A 27,397-nucleotide genomic window follows, 5' to 3' on the forward strand; every position below is an offset into this window, starting at 1 on the left:
TTTAAATGTGATTCCCTTATTAGTTTCTGCTAACTGCAAATATCCCAAGCTCTTAATTAAGTGGCTGAGTAATGTATGAATGCTCACTTCTGCTTGTCATGCAGAACAAAGTGATGTATTTAGATTCCATGCACAATATGAAATTTAATGACACAGGCAACAGTAATTTAGAAAACCTTTTGCTTTTTATTATCCTTGTTTTTGCTTAGCCAATCTCCTTTTTTTTTTTTTGGTAAGTGTTTGGCTGCTGCAATGTTAGAAAAGTTTGCTCAAACACTGGCTGTTAGCGAATGAATTTTTAGATTAAAAGGTAATTTGTTACTAAATGCATGGTTACCAAATGCATAATATGTTGTTTATATCTTCCCCCTACCCCCGCCTCATTTTTAGAAATAATATACAAAAATCAAAGCAGACCTTGATGAAATGTTCTTACTGGGTTTGGCACAGAATCTAGAGTTAGATTCAGCGAGATTCTGAATGGACTAAATAGTGCACTGTAAGAGGTTTTACAAAGAGGAAGGAAAGAAGAAACAAATCAAGCTTTTCTTCTGGTGCTGATGGTTCCTGAAAGCTCCAGTGACTTTCTGTATTCCTCCTGACCTTTTTATAGATTTTATAGCTTATATTCAGTCATCAGTCCTCTCTGCTTCTGCCCTGGTATTCAGTAGTTTGCATGTATATTTTTCCCCAGGGGTGTGATGCTAATTTTTCCCTATCCTGAAATTTTTCTGTTTGCCCTGTTATTTTCTTGTGCTCACAGAACCCTCTGCGGACTCATAATCTGAATGTATGCGTGTGATTTTGTAAAAATCAGAGTAGCACATATGTACAGTAATTTGGACAGCTGTTTCAGTTGTCGCATTTTCATGTTATTGTCATGTATAACTAAATGAATTAATGTCCTACTGTTTTTGCTACTTCAGTTCAAGGTCTGGAACTTGGCTATCCATCTAATAAGAGCTCTAACTATCTCTCATGTCTTGAAACTCTCATTTAAATTGCCTGAGTACTTTCCTTAACAAACCTTCAGCTGTATTCTTGGCAAACTGGTGTTCCTGGGCAATGTCAGATTTTAAACTGCCTGTATCCCTAATCAGTCTCTAGTTTCTAAATGTTTGCCAAAGAGATCTCATCTAAATTCTCCATTAAGTGTAGAGGTAGGTTGAAATAGTTATAGTTTCTTTTCCTTTTAAGGGCTAATAGTTGATACTATTTGTATTACAGTACCTTCTACCAGTTCTAAGAAGGTGCAGGACAGTATCTGTTAAAAGTTCTATTTAAATTTCTAACTGCCTTAGGCAGTAATACCTATTTGGAGGGTAGTCTCCAAGCTCCTCTTCTTATAGCTCTAAAGCTTGTATTCCTATTTTACAGAAGGGCCCTATATACAGAAAAGTGGATTGAAAATATGATTTATCTCATTTCTCTTTAGCCATTTAATAAATTAGAGATGCATTCTAAACTAGTCATATGAGCATTTCTTAAGCCAAAGGAAAAAAAATAAGATGTTCCAAAATATGATTCATCTCAGTGAATTTGACACATATTTTAGGATGGCAGGAATTGCCCTCTGGAAGTGTCTACCCCTCCACAGGCCGCAGAGACAGCCTGATTAATGAATTGAGACTAAATACTTTTTATATGAAAGTACTTTGGCATTACTTGTTTATCATTGTTGCTACCAAGTATTTGAAGATGGTAAAAATTAGACGAAATGCATCTTACCCTTCCTGATGAATTCAGGTCAAACAAAAGATATGTAACTAAGGCAGAAATTACGTGTACAACACTGTCACTGGACTGCATCCGGTCAGAAAAGGATTGGCTGCCTCAGAGACTTTGTACCCCGACATAGCTGTCCTTAATTCTTGTCCACATAAATAGCCTTTGGGCTTTGGGCTTTGGCCACGGACAAGCGCCTTGGAAAAACACAGAAGAACGATTTTCTTCCACCATATTTTCTAAAAATAGATTAAGAATGCCCAAATAGACCAGTCAAATGAAGAGCGGAAGAACAGAGGTTTCATTTTGTATGGTATACAAACAGCTATAAAAGATGATCGAAAACTGTTAAATAAATAGTTAGTTACATTTTAAAAATAGGTTCGTCAGAAGTGAAGTGTTTAAGAGTTAGGATTTTTTTTTATTTTTACGTTTAGATTTTTTCGTATTATTCAGCCTGCTCTAAACCTTGACATAATTTTGGACAGCATTATAAATCATGATCTATTTTCTTCTTTCTAGAAAAGCAAGGATTAAATATCCAATCCACATATTTTCTTTGCCTTGGTTTCCACTACAAATTGCTCAGCATTATAAAAAATAAGAGATGCACAAATATGAAGACTAAATTGCTGTAAAATTCAGTCTCGTGAGAATCTGTTACATAATTCATCCCAGATCTATTTACATAAAGATTCTTAGTTGTTGTGTACCTTATCTGTCATTATAAGCTACACCCGTATTACAGAGCTTGTAGGATGATTTTCTGCACATATTTATCCCTGCAGTCTACTCTTTAATAATAGAACCAAAGAAAAGTGTTCCAGTTCTCCTGTCCTTCCTCACTGAAAGGAGTTAAGGCAAGCAACACAAATTACTTTTCAAGCTAAGACAAAATTAAATCTGCAAAAAGTAAGGGCTTATTTGGATCAGAAAACATGAATCACTGATTGCACAGTTCCTACAGAACTTCATTTCTTAAAACATTTATATTCTTTCTGGAGTCAAAAGTGCCCTCCACTAGTAGACTTCTGTAATTGACCATGAAATTCCTAACACAGCAGACTCAGCAGAAGAATTACAAAGAGCAGAGCCTCAGAGGCTGCTTGACAGAAGTCCTTGTAGACATATTTTTTTAAAACTTGCCTTCTTTTTCTCTAGATTTGTTTGGCTATGGCTAACTTGCATTGTGGCACCTTGAAATGTTAGAGTCACAGCTAGGGTGGATCAAAAGTATTGAATAGAACCTGGTTTCACCCAAAAGGAGAACACAGTTCTGGCACAATTTCTATCTACTTCTGACAATCTTAAATTCTGAAGTCCTGCCTAGCTTAATCACAGCCTCACCATAGACAGGACATTTTGTTACACTCATATTTTCCTCTACAATGTCTAATCCTGGCATTTTTTTCAGTTATTGCTTCTTTAGTCACAGTATGTTCTAATGTGGTACAATGAACAGTTGCATAGAGCTAACGGACCCCAAATGAGCTATTTCAGGTATTAAGCCTGTAAAGGTATGTTAGCCATATGCCCCAGAGGAATTAGTTTGTTCTTTTGGGAAGCACTGGCACGAGATAAAGGAGTGTGCTAATAAGACTATCCTTTATTTGTTAGCTAATTTAGCATTGAATGCTAACTTGGATACCTCTGCATTGAGCCTCACTGTGCCTCTAGGTAAATCTCTTTAGACTGGCTGCCCGGGAAGTGCTGATGGGAGAGAAAATCACTAAAGAATATCAGTTCTTTATCTATGCAGTCAACTGTTATGTACTGCAGGTGCTTTGAAGGTTCATGCTTATAAAATTACTTTGAGTTGTTACACCTTTGAATTCAGGTAGTCCACTCAGAAAGTCAGCTGTATCATTGTCCATAAATTCATATCTCTCTTCCATCCTGTGTGCTGTTGGTGATTTCAATTGCTTTCCTACATTTTTCCTGCAAAGCTGAAGGTCTTCCTGGTTAACTAGAAGATGTAAATGCCATGTCAATTGTTTTCTCCATGATTCAATTATGTGAGGTTTTGTTTTGTGTAAAGAATGGTATTAGGAAGACCATAGCTGCAGATAGAGAGGAAAAAAAGATGCCCCTTGCACCATTATGGCATTTGTTAATGAATCTCTGTAAGCTGAACCATGCCAAAATCAATTGCTATTACACTTGACTGTCACAAGTCAAGTTAGATGCAACAAATACTACTTAAAAACATCAGTCCATGACTATCATAAACATATTTCCTTATGCAGACATGTAGAAGCCTCAAAAGTTTAGTGTGTGCAGAATTAATATGCACAAATAATGATAAAATTCTTTCACTAGTGTCGTGGTTTAGCCCCAGCCAGCAACCCAGCACCGCGCAGCCGCTCGCTCGCTCCCCCCCGGCGGGACGGGGGAGAGAATCAAAGAGTAAAAGTGAGGCAACTCGTGGGTTGAGATAAAGACAGTTTAACAGGTAAAGCAAAAGCTGCGCGCAGAAGCAAAGCAAAACAAGGAATTCATTCACCCCTTCCCACGGGCAGGCGGGGGCTCAGCCCTCCCCAGGACAGCAGGGCTCCATCACGTGTAACGGTGACTTGGGAAGGGAAATGCCATCGCTCTGAACATCCCCCCCTTCCTTCTTCCCCCAGCTTTATAGGCTGAGCCTGACGTCATATGGTGTGGGATATCCCCTGGGTCACCTGGGGTCAGCTGTCCTGGCTGTGCCCCCTCCCAGCCCCTTGTGCCCCTGGCAGAGCATGGGGAGCTGAAGAAGTCCTTGACCAGTGTAAGCGCTACTCAGCAACAGCTAAAACATCTCCACATTATCACCCCTGTTTCCAGCAAAAATCCAAAACAGTCTAATACTAGCTACTCCGAAGAAATTTAACTCTATCCCAGCTGAAACCAGGACAAGTAGTGAAGAGAGACTGCCCTAGTGTGATATAACTAGCGTGGGGGTGGCAATGTGTCTGTTCTATAACGTGATAGATATTTACTTTCAGAGCATGTAGCTATTCTTTTAACTGTGTATAGCCTTGACACACAGAAACTTAATGGCTATTAATACATATTTTATACCAATATAATAGTGTTATATTTTGCTATTTCATAAATTAATGTATGCTTGGTAATTATGTATCTATATAATTTCTAAGTAAAACACACAGGAACTCACATATATTTCTTGGTTAGCAGCTCTGTCTGGGCTGAAATAAGTAGATGTGACTCCAGGACATATATTCCACTTGCAAACAGAGTTTGAATATCCAGCTAAGTAAATCTGCAGCTCAGGATATTGTTTTCTGAGCTAGGATTGTTAACTAAATATGTCAACATGTCCTACAGTCCTAACTGGAATTGCAATGGAAACATAGCTTGTGTTGGTACAGGCAAACCTGTTTAATAATACCTGTCAGAAAAAGGAATTTCTTCTACAACTCACTTCTGTCTCAGTTTTTACTTTGAAACACTGAAATATTTCATTTCAAATGTGTTCCATAGTTTTGTTTTAGTAGACGATAACATTAAATGTACATGAAAATATCTCAAGATCTCTTCTAGTCACCTCTTACTTGATTCTGTGAAATGTGTCAAAAAGTTAGACTTTAATTTATTTGCTTAGATTTTCCCCATGAAATGGAAAGTCCAGGGGGGTATATTTCAGTAAGACATCCTGAATCTGATGACTGCCACTTTTATGTCAGAACGAATATTTGTTTCACAAGTCCTTACTGAGCTATAGTGCATATTCTCATCCACCCAGATACAGAATGTATAGGCCAATATATATATTCATAAATGTTTTAAGATAGCATATCATATACCTGCTTATATGCTTAAAAACCATCATTGAAAGTGTGGTCTGGATAATAGCTGTAGTTAAACGAAAAAAACATAAAGTAGCAAAATGCTGAGTTCTGCTTTTTAAAGCATGTGCTTTTCTTTAACTGCACTTTGCTGGGCAAAGACTCTGTGAACTGAAGCTTTCTTCCTTCAGGTAAAAAGCAAAACACAACCCCAAGCACAACATTAATCCTTAGGTTGCAGTTATCTTGCAAGAAAAGTAATCAGAGTCACAATACTATCTTGTATCCTGCACTGAGTCTTGGGTTTTCCTAATCGTGATATTAAAACAGAACAGGAAAGTATCAATAAGAATTAAAAATGTTGCTTTTTCTCTTCTTCTGAGGAGTTTTTCCTAGAGATCTGAGTTATGTGCAAAGCATTTATTATTACATATTTTTATATACTTTATGCATGTTATGTGTGTATCTGGTAATGTGTTATAATCAACATATTAACACAAGGCCAGTCAAACACAAAAGCATAGGTTGTTATTTTCCAATATTTTAGACTTAGGAAGCAAGCTTGTTTTGTGCCAGTAAGTTTGTTTCCTGCTGCTAAACTTAGTAGCGATGGAAAACATTGCAGAGAGAAATGGGGGATGATTCTGAAAAACTATTCTAAAGGAAAAGCTTAAAAATGCATGTGTACACATACAGTAAAGCTAGTCTACTCCACCAGCACAATCCAGGACAGGTATAAAGTCATGGTTAAAATTCTGCAGCACAGCATCATTTGCTGCAAGAACTGAAAAGATAAAATAAATTTTTGCTTCATCTCTCCTGTCCCTCATTTCCTGCTGTTTCTTTGTGCTGAAGACTTCATGCCTTGATTCTTTTTACTTCAGAGTAAGAATTAGTTGCAATCAATAATGCCATTGCAAATGGAAATCCAGTGATGTAGGAACAACAAATATTCTGTTTTTATTATATTTTAGATGAATACATAAGTATCAAATAAATTCTGCTAGTAAATATACAGGTAAGCTAAAGTCAGATAGAGATTAAGTTGGTTCACCTTCTGCAGTTATGTGCACAGAGCCATAGGAACACTTACGTGGATGTGTCACTTTACTCGCTCCGGAAAACTCTTATTACCTCAACTAAAATGACACGTGGTTGTTTACAGGATCAAAATAAACATGAAGTTTTACTATTGCTTTCCTGAAAACGTTGAGAGAATTATACTTGGTGCTCTTTTTACAGTCCAGGAACACTCATTTTGTACTTCCACCATCAAAGGACTGGTGTATGTACAGACATCCGCACGCATCCGCCATTCTGTGGAAAGGATTCTCACAAGGATGCGATACAAATAAAACCTATTTAATTTTATGGACAGTTCATAAAACCTGCAAGCTTAATCCTGCTGAAAAGAATGTGCAACACTGTCTTTAGTAAGGTTTGCTATAATTTCTTTTAGCTTTTGTCTGGTAAATGAAATATTTAAAAATATATTTAATTAACATTGAAAAATTATATTAATACAACATATTAAAATATTAAATAACATCAATATATTAAAAAGTTACACCTTTGTAATTAGCTCATCAGTACAAAAGGTCTCATAATATGTGAGGCTTTCCAACGGTCTCAGATCTTTCTTCCATTTGTAAATCACAGGCATATCTGTACTATGCCATTTTAAACACTGTAGTGAAGAGAAGAAGCAAAATTATATTGTGGAAGGATGCCTTTAGCTGTACGAAACACCATTTGAGTCACTCTGTAAAGATCATGGTGAATATGGAAAAGTCTGTGTCAAATATTATTTCTAAAAAGGGACATGGATTTTGTGAACTCTATTAAGTATTTTAATTCTAAATCAACTAACCATTATGTTTAAAACTGTTTTTTATTTAATGTGTTATTGCAATAAGAAGACACTCAAATCCCTCTAGCTGATGTTAGAGACAAATTTTTCACCTTCTTCAAGAGGTATAATAATAAATTATTATATGTGCTTACTCACAGGAAATTACTTCCTCAGTTTTGTAGTGGAGAAAACAATCTATTTCAAAATAATACAGAGACTTTGACCTCAACTGAGATCAAGAATATAGTTTAGTGAAGAACTTTGTTTGTGTCTTATATGGCTATATAGCCTTAGGTCTCTCACCTGGACTTAGGTTCTTTACTGCCTTTTGGGAACACAATTCCGCTGTATACGTTGCCATCAAGAAGGGTAGGAATTTCACCTAACATTGTGGTTACATGAATGCAGTCCAGGAACTATCTGATTAAGGAGATTATTGTTTGTATCTGGTTGATTATATCTGATTGCTAGAACATTTCATACATGTATAGGAAAAACCTATGAGAACATAGTAACACAGGCTTAAGAAATACCCACGCTGATACAGAGATTTTCTTCTTGTTGCACGACAGCCTGCTCTGGGGCCTACTGCACTAATTTATTTGGGTTACTCATTAACACCTACCATCAGTGAAGCTGAGTCAGGAGGAGTAATGTCCAATTCCTTTTGGGTGCCCAGAATCATTATTATTAAACTTATTTCAGGTGGGAGTCTTCAGGGCAGACTTGAAATGTGGTGCTGGAACTAAAGAAGTAGTCCTGTTAAAACTGGCACTAGTGTCAGGGTTAACTCTTGCCCCCTCAGCTCTAAGTCATTATCACCTAGCCTTTAGGCCCCAAATCCCAAACACTGTCAGAGAGCACAAAACAGGGGATCTTAAATATTATCCTACTTAAGAGAAGTGGGGACACGTTTAAAATCACTTTTAAAACAATTAGTTATCTACTACTGAAGTAAAGTTGACAAGAAAATATATATTGAATTCATACTTCTACTTAGGATGTCACTAAGAGACATGTAGCACTGTAGCTGTCAAGGCAACCTGGGACAAAAATTATGCATGAATTGGTAGTAGGTCGACTGATATCAAAGAGGTACAGCCTAGAAAAATACTGGAGTGCCATGCAAAGGTATTAAGTAGCAAGCAAAATATTCCCTTCCCCCAAAAAAATGTTGATAAAGTGTACCAAATATGAGAAGCTTAAACAAAACATAGGTGAAGCAGAACATCTAACTCGTATAATAAATACATACAGACTGAATATTACTGGATGAAAATCACCCCCAAAGGTAACACTTCAGCATGTCACTTTACAGGAGGATGTATGTTTTTTCAACATATGCTGGGTTGTGCAGGAAATGGTTTCTTTATTCTAGTCCTGACTCAAGTTTACCACAGAGGTTGTTGGGGGATAACAATTAATATCACCCTTTCCATAGGTATTCATTAGGTATCAAGAATTAAGGGAGTCAGACGATCCACTGATAGGAAAAAATGAAGAAATTAAGCAACAAAAAGGCATCAGGCCATAACAAGGTATATTTGTGACTTTAGCATGAAGTTGCAAAGGACTTGATTAAATGGTTTACCAAATATCTGAACTCTTCCATTAAAATGACTGATAGTGAAACATTTCAGAAGTAGTTTCAGGAACTTTATGGCTAATACATAGCAGCAGGTACAAAGCTGGGTTTCATTCAGGAATCTAACTATTTGAGAGCTAATTATTTACCTTGATTACTGTGTTCTTCATATAAAATCGCAATATTTCATATAGCTGCTGTGAGAATTTCTTTTGTTTATCTGCACTTGAAAATTGCCTTTTATTGAAATTATTACTGGACCAAATTGCCCATACATAAATGTGTTGCTCTCTCAAGTTTCCAAAACAGTCTTTCCTGTTGAAGTTGCTCCACACGTCGTAATAGATTCCCACATATCTAAACCCAGCACACTAACTGAAGAAGAGTTTGAACTGGAGCTTCCCATTCCACAACACCTTCATTGCTGAGCATTAATGGCAGGCTCTTGAACTATCCTCTCCTGCTCAGCTTAGGCTCCGTAGCAAGCAGAGGATGCATGAGGCCAGTGTACCAGATTGTCCTGTGGTCTGGGGATCAGCATTCGTAGCTAAGAGGTAGGATGAAGCACAATTTAATTCCTTCAAATAAATGGTGAATCTCCCTCAGCTGTCATTTCTAAGAAAATGCCTAATTCCGTGCTGTCATTTCCACTGGTAGCAAGATGCCTCAAGCCAAGAACTGTAATACGAAAAATTGCAGCATAACAGTACTTTTGTGAATTTATTCCTGAGTGTGATCGTTTGGAAAATGTTATTTGTTCGCACTGGTGGCAAAATAAAAAAAAAAATAAAAAAAATAAAAAAAGAAAGCTTAATAGTTTTTCTATTAACTTGTTTATAAGAGTTATTTTTTTAGGAAACTGTTCATAAAATATTAACTGCTAGAATGATATTTTCCAAGAATGTATTAACTCATAAGCACATGGAGCTATCATTGCAAATGTTTTGGAGCATGTGTTACAGCACTTATTCTCAGAAGACTTGTGAAGCAGAGTAGGAAGCTATTATCTTGTGAATTATGACAGAAACTATGGAAAAGAGTAAACAACAAAACCTCTACTGTTTACATTAGATGCCTAAAAAAATAAGAATAAATATATAATATATGTTTTATGAAAAAAAATCATTATACAGTAATAAAATAGTTATTATCCAAGTATATCATCCTGGCTTTTCTGACTAATGAAGACTTTATTGAATAATATGACTAATAGAGGGATTATAATCTAAGTAAGAAGAAAGTTTCAATATAAGATTGAAATGCAGCATTAACTTTAACTATCCATTTGTGTGAACATATTCGACACAGTATGGGTTTCAGTAATATGTTCCCTAGCTTGTATTTTGTCATATTCTCTTCTCTTTTTCTTTTGCTATATAGAATCATTAGGTCCAACACTTGCTTTTCCTAAATAATTAAACTTCTAAAATTAATGCACAGATTTTGGCACAAGGCATTGCTTACTCCTGGGTCCAATAACAAGGATTCTCTCTGGTTGGTACTGAAAGGGCAAAATATGTGGAAAGATGTGAAATCCCACATCTGTTGCAATCAGTCAGATTCAATGTTCAAATTGAACATCCTTGTCCAGAATGCTTCTGGATCAAGTTAATAGGGTTTCTGCAGAAATGAAAAATAGCAATTAAAAATAACGTTAACCAATACTTTCCATCTTGAAAGCTGTAAAAAGGAATAATTTTATTACTATTGTTATTATTATTATTATTATTATTATTATTATTATTATTATGGATATTTGCATTTGTTTCTGTTCATTCATTTCCCAGCAGGTGTCTCTATACTGCAGCTTTACTGAAAAAGAATGAGGAAGCAGGATTATTGCATTAAAAATGTGTTGTTGCTTTTTTTTAAAAAAACGTAAAGAAAAATAAGCAGATTAAGCCTTGCTATGACATCACACAACACCAAAAAAAAAAAAAAAAAGACTGAAAAGACTGTAAAGAGCTTTTGGGTACAACCATACATACATGCATACAGAACCAAAGTGGGCTTATTAACTATTGATTCCAAGAAAAAGCGATGTTAAAAATGGTGCATGGAAAAAGTAATGGTACAAAAACTAAAGGCTGATATTTTTTGAAGTATTGGGAAGAACAGTAACCTCTCCTATTTCCATATATGTAAATATATAACCTAACAGCTGCTGGAATTTATTTTCATCAGCAACTAGAGTTAAAATACTGAAGTCTCACAAAGGAAATGTTACAGTCTTTGCTGGGAAAATAAATGGGGAGGTTAATGAACACCGCAGGGGTCTGGAAGAGTTGAGGGGAGAAAAGCACAAGTAGGAAAATAAAATTATGGTTATGAATAAGAATTCCAGTTTGTCTTGGCTCAGGGCAGACCAAAGTAACTTTGTTTCATTTGCAACCAAATGCAAAAAAATTAACATTTTATCACTTAATTGGCAACATGTAATCTTTCTAGCCAAATAAAATTTATGCTTTGATGGATCCCAGTTGTATTTCTGCACTGATCTAAATGGAATGAAATATCCTGACTTACCATATAAAAGGAGTAGAATTCTGTTTAGCATTTAATTTTAATTGCTGATTTCATAGACCAGAACACTCTGAGATGAATAACTGATGATGCTGAGAAACATCTGAAATTCCATGTATGATTCACAATCTAGAATTAGACCTCTGCAAAGTTGCATTTTAAAGTCTTACTGTTCAGAGAAACAGTGCTTCAAGGTGAGGAAAAGCTGATACTCCCCAGTTTGTCCATTAATCAATAGTTCACTGACTATTTGATAAGAGCTCAATGAGCCATAAAAAGGAACAACATGACAAGTTTTATTGATTGTCTCATAAAAAGGGTAAAGAAGTGACAGATGACAGGCCCAGTTAGACCTTTACAGCAAGCAGTTACAGTGTTCATGGTTCATTAGTTACAACAATTTCTATTTTTGGCACAGGAACAGGAAGTGATATAATACCACACGTCATTTGCACCGAATTTATTTCTCACACAAAAACCCAGAAATTGATTGTAGTTTAAAAAAAAAATGATGGCATTAAATAGGATTATATCTTTGCAGCTGAAATCAGACTCTGATCTAGAATTCTGTCTGAAGAATGTTGTTGCTTGTACAACCTCATGTACAAGGCATTGCATGGTATTTATATTCTTGGCCTGTATGTTTTTTATTTATGGACTCTCACTGTTCTTCAATATTATTTATAAAGATTCTCTCAAATCCCAGTGTGTACTCAAATGTGAAGCTACTCAATGGTCTTTGGCCATAAGTCATCGTGCTGTTATTAGGACTTTGCTGCCACATGAATTCTTAAGCTTTAAACGTAAGAGCAGACAGTGGAACATGGGAAGTTAATGAGTCAGAGAAGACCTTTACCTCGTAGTGCTGTCAAAATCCAAAAGTTTTAAAGTCGGCTTGGGTAAACAACATTATGCAATAAGAAGAAAGCTATCACTGAGAAGTTAAGGGATTCAGCCTAAAGCAGTCACACAGACTTTCAATACTTGTCTCTAAATTTTTTTTGCAATATTTCCTTTATGAACATTTACTGGACCTTCAGAGTCTCTTCTAAATTGCACCTCTCTTTGCTACTTCATTCCTCTTTTACATTTTTTACAGGGTCATGCTCCACTAAGAAATACTGCCTGTTCAAATTTACAGAACATGAAAAATGTACATGAAAAATAGTTAGATCTGGAGAGAAGAGTTTACAGATGTTTAATTTGTTGATTCTGCAGTGTCAAGTCCTTACTCCCCTCAAGATTCCTAAAAGCAAGTGAAGCAAGACGGGTTATTTTCACTTCATTTAGGGAAAACAACTCACTGGCTCTTCCTCCTCCAAAACCAGCTGGTTCTTTGGTGTAAGAAAAAATTACTTAACTCTTAAAGAAGAAATAAGAAGGAAAGAAAAATCCTTGAGCTTTCTCTGGTTTCTTCTCTGTATAGCACTTCTTGCAGGACTGAACACTGGTGGTGGGAAGAAGGCAAAGACAATCAGTTCCTTCAGATATCAGTAGCCTAAAGTGGGTAATGATGAAGTCAGATATATGTGCCTTAAGAGCAAAGGTGGGAAATATTGAAAGGGCCCTGATCTGAGATGTTGCTATAGGCATTTTTTTTTTTTTCTAAAAGCACTGATAGGTCTGCTGGACTTTAAATAAACATTTAGTTGCTAGTTGCTTAGCTGGACAGAAGGTTTAAATGTATGTATGATTCATGTATGATTAAAATATAAATCCTTCACACAATATCCATCCTGGCCATGTTACATTTCTTTTAGTCAATTTCCTTTTAAAAAACTATTTTCAGTATTGGGTAGGGTTGGTGGTTTAAGTTTGAATTGCCTTATTTCATGAAATAAATGGACTTTTCTTTTTTCTCCCTTCAAGGACACCTGTAATAGCTAGTGTTCTTTTGATAAAACTAGTTAGTACTCATCAATGCAACAGGGCTATTTCAAGATAAGTCAAAATAAAGCTGGGGAAAACTGTTTTCAACTAAGTTACACAGTAGATTTTATGATACTGAGCATATAATCCCCAAAAGGTGACTTATTTTGTTGAGCTATCATCTGAAAGTTTTACTTTTGCTGTGTACTGAATAAAAGGTGCAGGGTTTCTATCTTCAGTTACAGCAACATCATCTCAAGCCAGCTCTCAGGAGCGTGAATGCCAAGTTCATGCTTAAGTTAAATATGTGTTGAAGTGCTTTTCTGAATCAGAGCCATAATTGCAGCAATTTATTTAGATCATAATGTGGTTCCTTAAAGAAAAGCAGATCCCTTAAGGAATGACATTTAAAAAGGCAACATTTCTTTCTCAGAATCTTGTCTCTATGTGTTGTGCTTTGACCTGGCAGGCAGCTAAACACCACAGATCCATTCTCTCACTCCTCTTGCAATGGGATGAGGGAGAAAACTGGGGGAAAAAAAGTTAGATTTGTGGGTTGAGACAAAGACAGTTTAATAGGACAGAAAATGAAGGGAAAATAATAATAACAACAATAGCAATAATAACAGTAATAACAATCATAACAGAATATACAAAATAAGTGATGCACAATGCAATTGCTCACCACTTGCCAAAGGATGGCTAGCCAGTTCCAAAGCAGCAGTTGCTGCCCCCCCGGCCACCTTCCCCCAGTTTATGTACTGGGCATGATGTCGTATGGTGTGGGATATCCCTTTGGCCAGGTTGGGTCAGCTGTCCTGGCTGTGCCCCCTCCCAGCTCCTTGTGCACCTGGCCAAGCATGGGAAGCTAAAAAGTCCTTGACTTAGTGTAAACACTACTTAGCAACAACTAAAACATCACTGTGTTATCAACATTATTCTCATCCTAAATCCCAAACACATCCAAGCACTATACCAGCTACTAGGAGAAAAATTAACTCCACCCCAGCTGAAACAAGGACAGTATAATAGGGTTTACTTCTGCTCTTTTTTATATTCTGGCATGGATAAGTATATACAAGAGTACACGACATAAAAGATACTAGGCTGTAAATTCTATTAAAGTGGCAGTGGTTTTTCTGTCATTTCTGCATATCCTCTTTAAATGTCCCATGCCACTACTAAGTCAAGATATCACAGTCTTTGGAAGTATGACCTGGAAGTTAGCCAGTGAGCACTTGAAAATAACACTTTCCAGCACTGCTATTCTGTAGTGGTTTGGAAACTTGGCCAAGTTTTCAAATATATCATCTATAAGAGTACACAAAGCCAGCCAGAGGTACTGAGTATCATGACTCTGTAGATGGAGTAGAGAGGGGATGTGGGATGGAATGACTGGCTGGCAGTGCTGGCAGCCTCAGCGGATCTTCCCTCTGGGGTGCTTTCTCATGAGTATTCGTTCTCTTTTGCCTTCCTTACGGCAACAGTGATTGAGCGGCTGGACATCTGTTTGCCAGAACATATCACCTTGTTCTGCCCTGCCAGTGAATGAGCAGGTGGCAGTGATGACAGGGTGCCAATTCTGAGTGCATGGTAAGGAGCGCGCTAGGGGCGACATGACCTATTTGTTTTGCATAACACCAAGTCATTACAGAAGCTAACACACCTAATCAAGGATTTTTCAGAATAGCTTATCAGTCCTAATGATCTGCCCTGGCTGACACAAATCCTGCATCAAGTATGATTTAAGTGGTAATGCACTTGAACTGGTTAAAAAACCAAGGAGAAATTAAAAAGGCCAAGGGTGAAGAATGATTTTTTGTTGTTGAATTATTTGTTGGCCAGAATGCTTGGTAACTGAGTTTGTGAGGAAGGTTGTTTCTGTTGTTGGTTTTTTTTTTAAATAAAACAAAGACATGAACTCTGAAAACAGTGTTGAATATAGAACTGAAAAGCACTCAACCTGAACTGATGGAGTTTGCATTTGATATGAGACTTTCCATATTGTATGTTATACTTTGATAGAGGCATACTACATGACTATTAGTGGACTATTTTTACACTACTTGTGTACTTGGTAGCTGGACCACCTCATATATTTATCAGAAAGAACCCTTTTAACCGAGGAAAAGGGCAAGACAACCTGTGTTGCACATGCATGGGATAGAAAATTACAGATCAGACAGATGGAAAGTGGACAGCTACAGAGATTAGAGCCATTTCCTAGAACCAGAATATTTCGTGCTATTTCTCTTCCTTTAGTTCCTTCTGAAACTCAGTTAAAATTGGACATTTAGCTATTTTAAGGGTATTTTGAAAAATTTGTCAATTATTGTATTCATTAAGTATACTAGCAGTGTGTTTTTAATGTTGAAGCCTCTTGTTCAATCTGGTTATTCACAGGCAGGCTGGTAAAACCGAACTACAGGGAAACTGTTTAATGGAAGCTGTTAAATGAAAGATTATTGTATTTATTTCTTCCTTCCTTCCTTCCTTCCTTCCTCCCTCCCTCCCTCCCTCCCATTTTGACTGCATATAGGAAGTGAGTGCAAGGCTTGGCCACTGGATGTGACAGCAGCAAATTGGAGACAAGAAAGCTGAATGTGAATGTTCCTAAGGTGGGAAATATGAGGAGAGGGTCAGACTGGAGGGGAGTTTATCTTAAGTACCATATCTTTGAAAAACAACTCTTTGAAGTGTTTTCTCTAAACCTTTCAAAGGGATGGAGACTGAAAAAAGAGCAAGAGCTAACTAGAGGATAAGTACTGGGAGGATAAGCCAGCTGGAAGATAAAACTCTCTCTCTTTGTAGTAACTGTGTGTGAGCCCTTTAAAATCTGGCCGATTAGATAGGAGGCACAACAATTGAAGTGTTAAACATACAGCATATACCCCCCTCCAAGCACCTCTCCTGTGGCTGCTCTGTGCTTTATCCATGTGGCATTATTAACAAAACTTTGGAGAATAGTTATTAATAAAACGCCACCTGAGTGCTTTTTAAATTGTATTAACAGGGATCAATTTATCAACTACTGAAATGCAGTCATTGTTACAGCAAAACCCAGTAACTCATATAATGTAGAGCTAGAGGGAGAAATGCTATAGCCGATTGGAACTGCAGGGGAATTTAGTCAAAGGGAAGGCAGTTCCTTAAGGCCTGGGACAAACAGCCCTGAAAACCCAAGGGCCTGCTCAGCGATAACTGAGCTCAATAGCCATCACATCAGGATTCTTTTAAAGTAAAGTTGTTAGAACTAGAAGCAAAGAATAACAGCATAACCAAGAAACAACTGGAATGTTTTGAAGTCTCAAGTCTAAGCATGCATTAAGAGCTGAAGTATAAAACCTCATTTCCCAGGCATAATTCTTTTAGCTGTCTTCCAAACTACCTGTTTGCAATTTCTGTCCGGAACTGGAGAAAAAAAACCCCAAAAGTCCTGAAGTCTAATCCCTTCTTACCCACCTCTGAGAAGTAATTGACACAATCTTGAAGGACATGTATTAAAAAAAAGTTAGTTGGGCTGATGAATGACAAAAAGGTAGATTTTGCATGAATTTACCTTACACTTCTCCTTTTAGCCCTTTAATTTTATCCATATTGACTTACTCTCTCATGCTATCTGTCCTTCAGTGTCTGCCATCTACTTTCTCCTTTTCAAGTTTATCAGAATATTCTGTGCCACCTGTGATTGGAATCAACATAATTAATGAATTTATCCTTATTTTTCTGTGGAAAAAAAAATAAATAGGATTTTTTGCAAAAACCCAAGTTAAATTTTCTGCCTGTGCTTTAACACATACAAACTTCTTCAGCTGCTGCCTGTGTTTCAACCCTGGCTCATCTTCTGGGAAGTATAGACTGTCTGAGCATTAAAGACTAATCCATTTGAAACTGTCCTAAAGATCTGATTTATGAGATGAGACTGATGTTTGTAAGAAGTGAAGTATCAAGGCTACGTGTAAATGAAGAATGAAAACTTTCTGTCAAGTTTGTATTTTTCTGCTTGTATATGCGTGTGTGTTTCAAATAGTGCTTTGACAGCTTTGTGGAGGTGGAAGAGCTTGAACAAACTGTGAAAGATAATCTGATATATTTACTGTGAACAGGTTGCAACAATACCAACAATCAGGAAAGGATAAGAGGAAAGCTCAGCATGGGGTTTGGTGGGGAAATAAGTGTTCTGATCTTCGAAAAAATACAAAAAGGAGTTATGGTATAGAAAAAAGGTTTGTAGTAAAATATGTGCGCCTCAATTTTCTGTGCTCAAAATGGAGCAGTTTTGTCAGAGCCATTTTATTCTTTTCTTTCTTGTACTATATTTTGCAAACAGCAGAGTGAACAGTTTGTCTCTGCAATGTGATAGACTGACTTATAGTGTCTTTCTAGTTAGATAAGTTTCTTGGACTACAATTATTGCAGAATGACATAAAAAAAATAAAAAGCTGTAGTTTAATGCAGGTTCACCAGAGTCAGAACTCAATTTTAAAAATGTTCTTTTTACCATCCCTTGATGCACCTTCCATCTTTTTTTTAGCTCTACAGTCTGGGCAATACAAACAAAGTAAAGTAGGGACACTAAGGTGACAACTTCTGGCTTGATTAGGAGTAATAGACATTTGTGATTTCAGTGCATCACAATTCTTGGAGTAGTACCACTATGATATTAAGTTAGTGACAGAAAGATAAGTCCCAGTAATAACCACGGCCAAGATATGGATAACATTATGTAATTGGTTGCATGTTGATGTATAATTACTAATTTTGAGGTAGTGGATAAAATATTTTCATGAGCTTCAACAAGCAGTCCCTAAAAACCAGTATGCAAAGATAACAGTCCAATATCATTCATTTCACAGAGTATTTTAAAAGCTTTGAAAAGTCTTTGCGAAGATCAGCATGTGAATATTCCAAAGATAGAGACAAAGCATTTTCCCAAGAAGTTATGCTGATTTTTAGAAAAACTTATCTTCCTATTGGTTGACCTAATTTTTTTCTTTTTTTTTTTTGGTGATATTTAGTTTATTGTTCTTTTATTTGTCTCTTTAACCTTAGTGAGAAAATTTCACATAGATATTTCAATCCATTGTTTTCAGAATGAGGAATGTTGACTAAATATGTGAATGATGTAAAAAAGCTCTGAAATCTGGGGACTGATGTAGACAAAAAATTCTAGATCTTTCACTTAACCATTTCTTTAACATATGCTGCAGCATAAAATAAGGTTACTGTATAGCAGGACAATGTGCAAAACTCTGCCTGTAGTAGGGGAATAAATCTGTACTTGCTAGTGTATCTTGAGGTGCGTTAACCCGTGTTATATACACAGCTACTGATACTAATACAATCTACCCTGTACTCTCAAATAATGTGGTTTTTTCCATCTTGTTTGCTGGTGCCTGTACTCATTTCTCAAAACCATTTGATTTCTACTTGACACTGTCACAGGGGAGCCAAAGCACACACTCAGTTACATGAACTTTTTGTTAAGTTTGGTGAAAACCAGCTGCTGGAAGTTATATATGAGATCCAGGTTTTGCTGAGAATGTCTTTCCTTCAGTGAAGGAAAAACAAAATCTGGACTTTATATATTCTAACCTAACTTTAGATATCTACACTGAAGGTGTACAAGGGTGTCTTAGGTGTTGCTCTGTGGACAAGAATAATGAACCTGTCAGGGAGCCCGTAGGAACCAACGTAGCCCTCTGTGTTTGCTCTATAGATGCCCTAACCCAGGCAGGCAACGTGTACCCTGGCTGTTGTTTCACAGGTAACACTTTTTCTACAAAACTCTTTTAAACTCTCAGTCATGTATCAATATATTTGAGTTGAAATGTCTCAGTGTTGGCAAAAATCTTTGCTCTGAACCTTTGAGTCCATCCACTGTTAGGCTAAGTGAATACAGTCTACTTTTCCTCACCTTGATATTACTGCATTTATGATGTTTCTGTGCATCATTAAAGTTCGGTTGAAACTGGTGAGCTGTTCTACCATTAAACATTTTTTTAAATCTTTCAGTATTTCAAGGTTTTGTCATAATTTTGAGCCCTCAGTTTTGCAAATGAAAATTTTTTTCAGTTTTTTTTCTCAATTGTGTCCATAATAACAACAATATTTGGATTTCTATCTAGTTGTTTATACTCTAGATGTTAGTAGTGATGAGAGAAAAAGAAAGCAGATATATTTGATGTTAGTTGTGCTGGTTTTGGCTGGGATAGAGTCAATTTTCTTCACTATAGCTGGTATAGTGCTGATGGCACTTTGATGTTTTAGTCGTGAAGTTGCAGCTAGGTGTCCCCAAGCAGTGCTTGTACCAGCCAAGGACTTTTGCAGCTCCCCATGCTCTGCCAGGGGCACAAGAAGCCAGGAGGGGAGGGGGCACAGCCAAGGCAGCTGACCCCAACTGACCAAAGGGATATTCCAAACCATGTGACGTCATACTCAGTATATAAATTGGGGGAAGAAGAAGGAAAAGGGGAACATTTGGAGCGATGGCATTTGTCTTCCCAAGTAACCGTTACGTGTGATGGAGCCCTGCTTTCCTGGGGAGGGCTGAGCCCCCGCCTGCCCGTGGGAAAGGGTGAATTAATTCCTTGTTTTGCTTTGCTTGCATGGGCGGCTTTTGCTTTTGCTTTTCATTATATTATTGTTGTTATTATTATTATTCTCATTACTATTACTGTTTTGCTTTACCTGTTAAACTGTCTTTATCTCACCACATGAGTTTCCTCACTTTTACCCTTCCGATTCTCTCCCCCGTCCCACCGGGGGGGAGCGAGCGAGCGGCTGCGTGGGGCTGGGTTGCTGGCTGGGGCTAAACCACAACACTAGTCTTCATGTTCAGCTATATTCTTGTCCTGAGAACTTTAACAACTGTTGAGATTTCATACGATGGAAAGGTCTTCCAAAATCTGGAATCTACTTTATCAAACACTTTGGTCTATCAAAATAAAATCTACCTAATATCTGTGGTCTGTCAGTTGCCTTTGAAATTTAGTCCTGCTATTGACTGAGAAATACTTTGAAGTACTTTTATACCAGGGTCTTCAGAATAAAAATTTGACATAGAATCTAGTGGTCCTAAATCCAGCTTGCTCTTCTTCAGCATTTATATACATTTTTTATTAGAGTGATATGATTTCTTGTGAGCTTTTAAAATCAATGAGAAATTTCAGGTTTATTCCACATCTCCAGCTATCACCATACATCTCTCTTCACATTGTGCTTTCACATTAGAAAGCACACTGGTTTTTCAGTATTTTATCTCCTTTCTTATTCTCTGCCTCTGCTCATTTCTCATTTTTCTTAGTATTCTTTTCTAGTGCTCTTCTTTGGCTAGCAGTACTGAAGCTTGAATTCTGTTGTGCAGCTCATTTTTCCTTCATTCTGATCTTTGCCTTTGTCTTTCATAGATACTCTGTTCATCCTGAGATTTCTTTCTTAGATTTATTTTCAGTTTGGCAAAGTTAAGACTGTGGCTGTTCTTGATACGACTGTTCAATGTGCTTTTACATTTGTTTGAATATAATCTATTTGATTTTCTGATTCGCCATCTGGTGAGTTTGTGTTTGTTAGGTAACATGAAGTTGGAAAGAACTAGGTTGTTCACAAAACACAAATCAATGAGTTTCTCATCATTTTGATCACTATTTCCTTCCAATGCTTTCCCACTGTTCTATCCACTCTGTTGTAGCATCCTACACTGACATTACAGGAGGTAAATCATGTTTTGATATTCTTTCAAACAAGCAACGCGGGAAAATGTGGGAGACACCTTTGTTCCTTCTGGTGATGTTTCTGTGTAAGGGAATAGCATGGCTCAAGTAACATCCTTCACAACCTGTAGGTGAGTTTGGAGTATATACTGTATGGGTTGAACAAAACAGATGAGAAGCTAGCTGAATGGCACTGTGAATGAAATTGTCTTGAAGATCTTTTTGTCACTGAAGCATGTATAGATAAAATGGAGACACTGAAACATATTCTGCCTGTGCTACCCGTTCATTATCACAGGTAGCCTGGGTTCCTATCTATAATTGTTCAATGCACTTTTCTACTAATAACATCAATATTTTGAGGAATCTGCTTTTTAGGAGTTTTGTTTTGTTTCTGGAGCTTTAGTATAAGTAAGGGATTGATTAGGTTCTTGTTAGTGGCTATATTATTAGAATGGTAATTTATTTCCTCAGGTGTAACTAGCAATATTTTTACAAGTGAAGCCTTCACGTTTACATGCATTTACATTTATCGCAGCTTAGGAAAGCAGCTATACAAAGTAATCCCATCAGCAGAGCAATTTTTTTGTAATACAGTTGTACATTGTTGTAACATAGTTACATATTTAAAATATTTTAAAGCAAGTTTCAACATTACTCATGAGCTTGTTCAAAAGAAAATAAACTATTATACTACTTGCACATATCTTATTTCCGTTTCAGAAAAAAAGCACTTGAAAGTCCACTGATATTTCTTTCATAATATGGTAATGGTTTCCTCACAACTGTCATTGCTTTCAACTTCAGCTGAATGTCAGTGATAATGTGGGCAAGAAATCTTCTGTTGAATTCTAATGAATATGGCTTGAGACTGCTATGTACTTCCCTCAGGAGAGCGTACTGACTGCAGTGCCTTGTCTTCCCTGGCCCTGACTCCTGATGGCATAGGCTCTTCAGTTAAAGAGCAGTGGCCCCAGGAATGCCTGCAGAGCCTGTTCCACAGTGGCAAGTGCTCAAATAAAGCCTTGCAAATTTCTTGAAAGCGGTTTCTGAATCTGAGCAAAAGCCGGAGTTATTGTCCACTGTGTCCACGGAAATATAGAAAACCACTTCAAGCTATGAAGGCCTCTAGTTCAAGTGAATAAAGCGTGAGAGAGAGCAGTGTATTTTTGTACCCTTGGCCACAGGATGCTCATTTGGTGCTTCTCCAGTTCTAAGACGTGTTAAGTTAGGTTGTAAAACATTCAGCACATAATATCACACCCTTTTCATTGAATACATTAAGACAAGGTGCTAGCGAACAGGAGCAAAGAACCAATTAAGAGGATGTTACAAAACAAAATAGAAGGAAGGCAAGGTGATCCGAAACTGTAAGTGCAACACCAACAGCCACAAGAAATCAAAACTAAGGGGTGAAAGGATCACCGAACAATTATTTTTAATAAAGCTTTATTAGAAATTCTATCACTTACACGTTATTAGCTCCGCTATGCTGCAGAAACACAGGAAGGGTAATATGAACTGCCTTATTTATAATACAACAAACCAAAAAAGCTCCAGGGTATATATCATCCAAACAATTTTATTTTGCCACTCATTGCTACATTTCCTGAATGTCAGCACCTTGTTGCCTTACCAGCTGGATTCTGTGAAAATATCTTGCTATTAATATAAGTCAGCCATCCTCAGGGTTGTTCACCTGGCTCCATGTGATCCTCATTTCAGCTGAAGGATGCCAATCCTGGTCAAGCCAAAGCTAGTAACTTCAACAGGGATAGGATAGCATGTTAGGAAAACAACCATCTCCACAGGTCATTTACTCTTTTACAGGGCTAACCATCACAAAATTGCCTTTAAGAGACATAATATCAAACATTACATGCAATTAGTTGTTTAATAAATGCAGTACATTCTTAAAGGTATGTTCCTTTTTTCAAAAGTTACCTCCATCTGAATTTGTGCTAGTTTTGGGTGAAAACTGTTCAGTTTCCTTAAAATACTGCTGAAATAAAATTCTAATTCCAACCTCTACAACAAATTCCACCTTGTATTTTATGACAGTTCCAGCCATTGCAGCCCTAAAGGCGACTTAATGAAATAATTAGAGTCATAATAAAGAAAGAGTTATATTTCCTTCTGGGAACGTTACTTGCCCCAGAATCACTAAAAAGTGAGAACTTAAAAAATATAGCAAGCATATTTTCAAGTTGTTTTTCAGGCTACTATTTACATTGTTAAAAATACAGAATAGTGTGTATACATAGTAGAGAAAGCAATATTCCTAATGGGAACTCTGTGTTTAAATAATTTTTGTGTCTTGTTAGTATCCTTGGCCAGATATTTTCTATTTCTTTAGCCTTTTGTGGATGTTAGACATGTGATAACATGTTCACACTTCTATGCAGAGAAGTACCTTTTTCTTTCCTATTTACAGGGAAAATAAATCCTTCCTGAACTGTAACAAATACAAAATGAAAAAAAATCAGCTAGGAAAATTTGTTTTAAAGAATATAGTTCAGCTAGGTGAATAAGTAAAAAAGTGAGACAATGTTAAATTTTTTGTGAAACAAATTTCCATACTTACTTTAAATATATATGGATCCTCTTTGACCAGCTTTGTGAGCTGGATATATACTGACTGAACACTAAATTTTAAATATAAAATGAGTCAAAGAAATTTCAGGTAGACTTAGCCTCTTAAACCCTTAATTCTAAAGCTGTGTCTGAGGAAGCAAGTAGGTATCTCCTTCTCATATAACTCATACGACCTCAGCAGGCTCGTTCTTTTTCTCTCATATAGTTCACCCACAAAAAGTTGCACACTCATACAGTCAATATCTCAATAATTATGCTTAGGACTTGTTTTTGTGCTTATTAGTTATTATTGTTTACACTAATCACATGGCTTTATTCTAGGATAGCTTGACAAAAGTAGCTGCTACAGTTAGATGAAATTGGTGATCCTACTGAGACCTACATTTCTCAGGAAGTGACTTACGACAAAGCATCAGGTAAACATGACAGGAGAATTTTAGACCATTCTGAATCTTTTTCAGACTACAAGTCCTTGTACAGCAGACTGAGGAAAAAAAATATGAGGCTTATCTAGGATTTACTAACAGGGTGAAGGCTTTTTAAGGTTTTTCCTTCAGTCACAGAAAAAAAGTGTGTATGCATGATTGAGCCAAGCTGTAAAGAGTACAGCCAGAGCCCTGTCTGACTCATTTAATTGCCTCTGTGCCAGAGTTCCAGTGAAGGACTTTGGGAATACTGTCTGTCTCCTGTCTTAGTAATTAAGGTTCTATGCCACATATAGGATAAAGAACTTCCCATGTGTGTATAAAATTTGCCAACTAAAGTATCTGAGTGTGCAATCCTAAAGAATTTTTCTGTGAGCATTACTGCAAGTAAGATTTGACTTCTGGAATGATCTAAGATAGGTGACACATGAAAAAGGGGGTCAAGTTTTCTGAAGGAAATCCACTCTTGAATTAATTTCAATTACTTTGTATTTTAAATGAAACTGTACTTGTACTGCTCTGCTATTTAGTAAACTTTGTTCAAAAACGGAAGAGTTCAAAGCTGTATGTTATAATTATTTAAATAATTAGCTGTAAAATAAAGACCACAAATCTTACACACGAGACAAATAATTATTTGTAATTCAGAGCAGAATGAGTGTTATATAGCTGCAGAAAGCAAGACACTATCTAAGAATATAAGAGGCCTTGGGGAATATAGGTGAAAGATGACACCTGAAACATAAGGGCCTGATTCCATCTATTAAAGTCAAAGGAGGCTTCAGATCAAGACCTAAGACAACAAAAATCAGTGACTTATCAATAATCCATGTTTTTTATTCCTCAACATATTTTGCCATCATAGATTGTGTATTTTAATGGTAAACTAGTAATTCTAATCCTGAGATACTCTATTATTAATTGAAATAATTAATAATCTAAAATAGTGTCACAATCAAGAAATTAGTAAGGGAAAGAAAGTAATACTCTCCATCAAATCAAGCTGTAGCTGGATTCAGATCTCTGAATTTATTCCATCAGCTTATGATTCTTATCTTTCCCAATGTTTTACCAACTGTATAGTTTGGACAACAGTAGGCAGATCATACTTAGAGGTTATAGGTGATATTTGGATGTACAATTTTTCTGGAAAGAAGGCACTATAATAAGAGACAGAAACATATATTTTTTTCATCAAATGTAGAGCTTTTTGAATATATAAGTAAAGTAAGAGGAAGAATAATTTTTTTCTTTTTCCCACAGTAGCAAGTCTTTGATTCCTAAGTTTTTCAAACTAAAGGAATTACTCTAATGCTATGCTTTTGTGATAGGCTATAGAAAGGACACATTTCACAGCCTAGATCTGCTTACTGGGTGAAACCAAGATGAGGGCGCTCTTTATTGCAGTGGAGTTCTAAAATTTTGGAAAAAAAGACCAAAGACTAGAAAAAGCTGTCAAGCCACCTCAGCGGAAACATTATCTAGTGTCATGGTGTAGCTGGCAGCTCAGCCCCACACAGCTGCTCACTCACTCCCCCACCAGTAGACGGGGGAGAGAATCAGAAGGGTAACACTCGTGGGTTGGGGTAAGAACAGTTTAATAATGAAAATAAAACAGTAATAACAACAATAATGATACAATGAAAAGGAGAATAACAAGAGAGGCAAAACCTGGGGGGAATGAACAACCAGAACAAAGCATACAATGACGCTCAACACTCACCAACTCAACACCACCAGTCCCCAAGCCACAGCCTCCCCCTGCACACCAACTCTCCCAGTTAATATACTGGTCATGGTGTCACATGACATGGAATGAACATCCCATTGGCCAGTCGGGGTCAGCTGCCCTGGCCATGGCCCCGCCCCTCCCAGCCTCCTGCCCACGTGGCAGAGCGCGGGAAGCTGGAAAGGTCCCTGGCTCCTGCAGGCACTGCTTAGCGACACTGAGCTGCTACTTAACGGTAACTAAAGCATCGACGTGCTGTCGGCACTGTACCAGCTACAGCGGAGAGAATTAGCTCTATCCCAGCCAAAACCAGCACATCTAGGTACAGGGAAAATGTCTATATGAATTCTCTCACATTTATAATTAAGGGCTGCAACTCCCACTACCTTACTTGTTTGTTAAAGGTATATATTTACTGTTATTGTGGAAAGTTACTCCTCTGAACATACAGCATGTTAATACATTTACTTACCTGTAACTACATGAAGTAAATATGAACAGTTGAAATCATACTGGAGATATGCAAGGTAGACTGTAAGGGAAGCTGTATAAAGTGAATTCAGTAACATGAAGGGCTTATTAAAACTTTTCTAAAGTGATTGTACATAAAATCATATTATCATGTTTTTATATTCAAATCTTGGCAGATTTTAAAAACTAATTCCTGAAGGACAGAGGATCAGTAGTCTCATCATATTATCTATTAATATCTGATACTGAAAAAAAAATTACAGACTATCAAACTACAGGCAAAACTTTTTTATTAATGACCTTCTGTCTACCTATAAACAAATACTCATTTAGGCAAATGAAACCTTCTTCAACAGCCAGCCAAGGTAATTTAGTGATATGACTGTTACTTCATATGTTGACATAAACAATTTACTTGGTTGGTATATGCAATTAAATTTAACTAAAGGTTTGACAAAAGCATTCCTTATCTGTGCTATGTCCCTTCTACTCAAGAGCTGAACATAGTGCTGAATGGACAGTATTTTTGACACAACATTTTATGGGCTAGACTCTGACATTTCACAAATATCTAAAATAATTTGCCAAAGTCAGGACACAAAATGAATATGTTAAAATAAGCTATTTAATCTTATCACACTTATTTAAGAAGTTAGTTAGAAAAGAACTGCCAGTTCAGACATCCTTCTATTATCTTCACTTGTCCTTTACTGTCCAACCACAGTATATTGCATTAATTAGTATATAACTTAATTTGGTTATACATTTATGAGGAGCTCTATGATCTGGGAACTGCAAGGTGGAATTGCCATGGAATATGTAAAATTTTGTCTTTTTGGCAAACATTATAAGGCGTGCCAATTTTTAGCAGAATATCCCTGTCTAGTTGCTACAAATACTCATCACTAAAATTCAGCATCTAATTCATCTAATTCCATGCCCAGACTTTGTTATGTAAGGTTTTCTTTAACTTAGACATTTCTTTAACATGATATGTTCTATAGTGAAAATATTGTCTTTGATCTTAAAAAAAAAAATCTCAAGGGAACCCTAAGGCATATGATAAATTATATTCGTGAACAAATCCCAATAAATTCCATTATTCTGCCATTTTTTCTTTAAAGTT

Source organism: Phalacrocorax carbo, chromosome 9, assembly GCF_963921805.1.
Source record: "Phalacrocorax carbo chromosome 9, bPhaCar2.1, whole genome shotgun sequence".
NCBI lineage: Eukaryota > Metazoa > Chordata > Aves > Suliformes > Phalacrocoracidae > Phalacrocorax > Phalacrocorax carbo.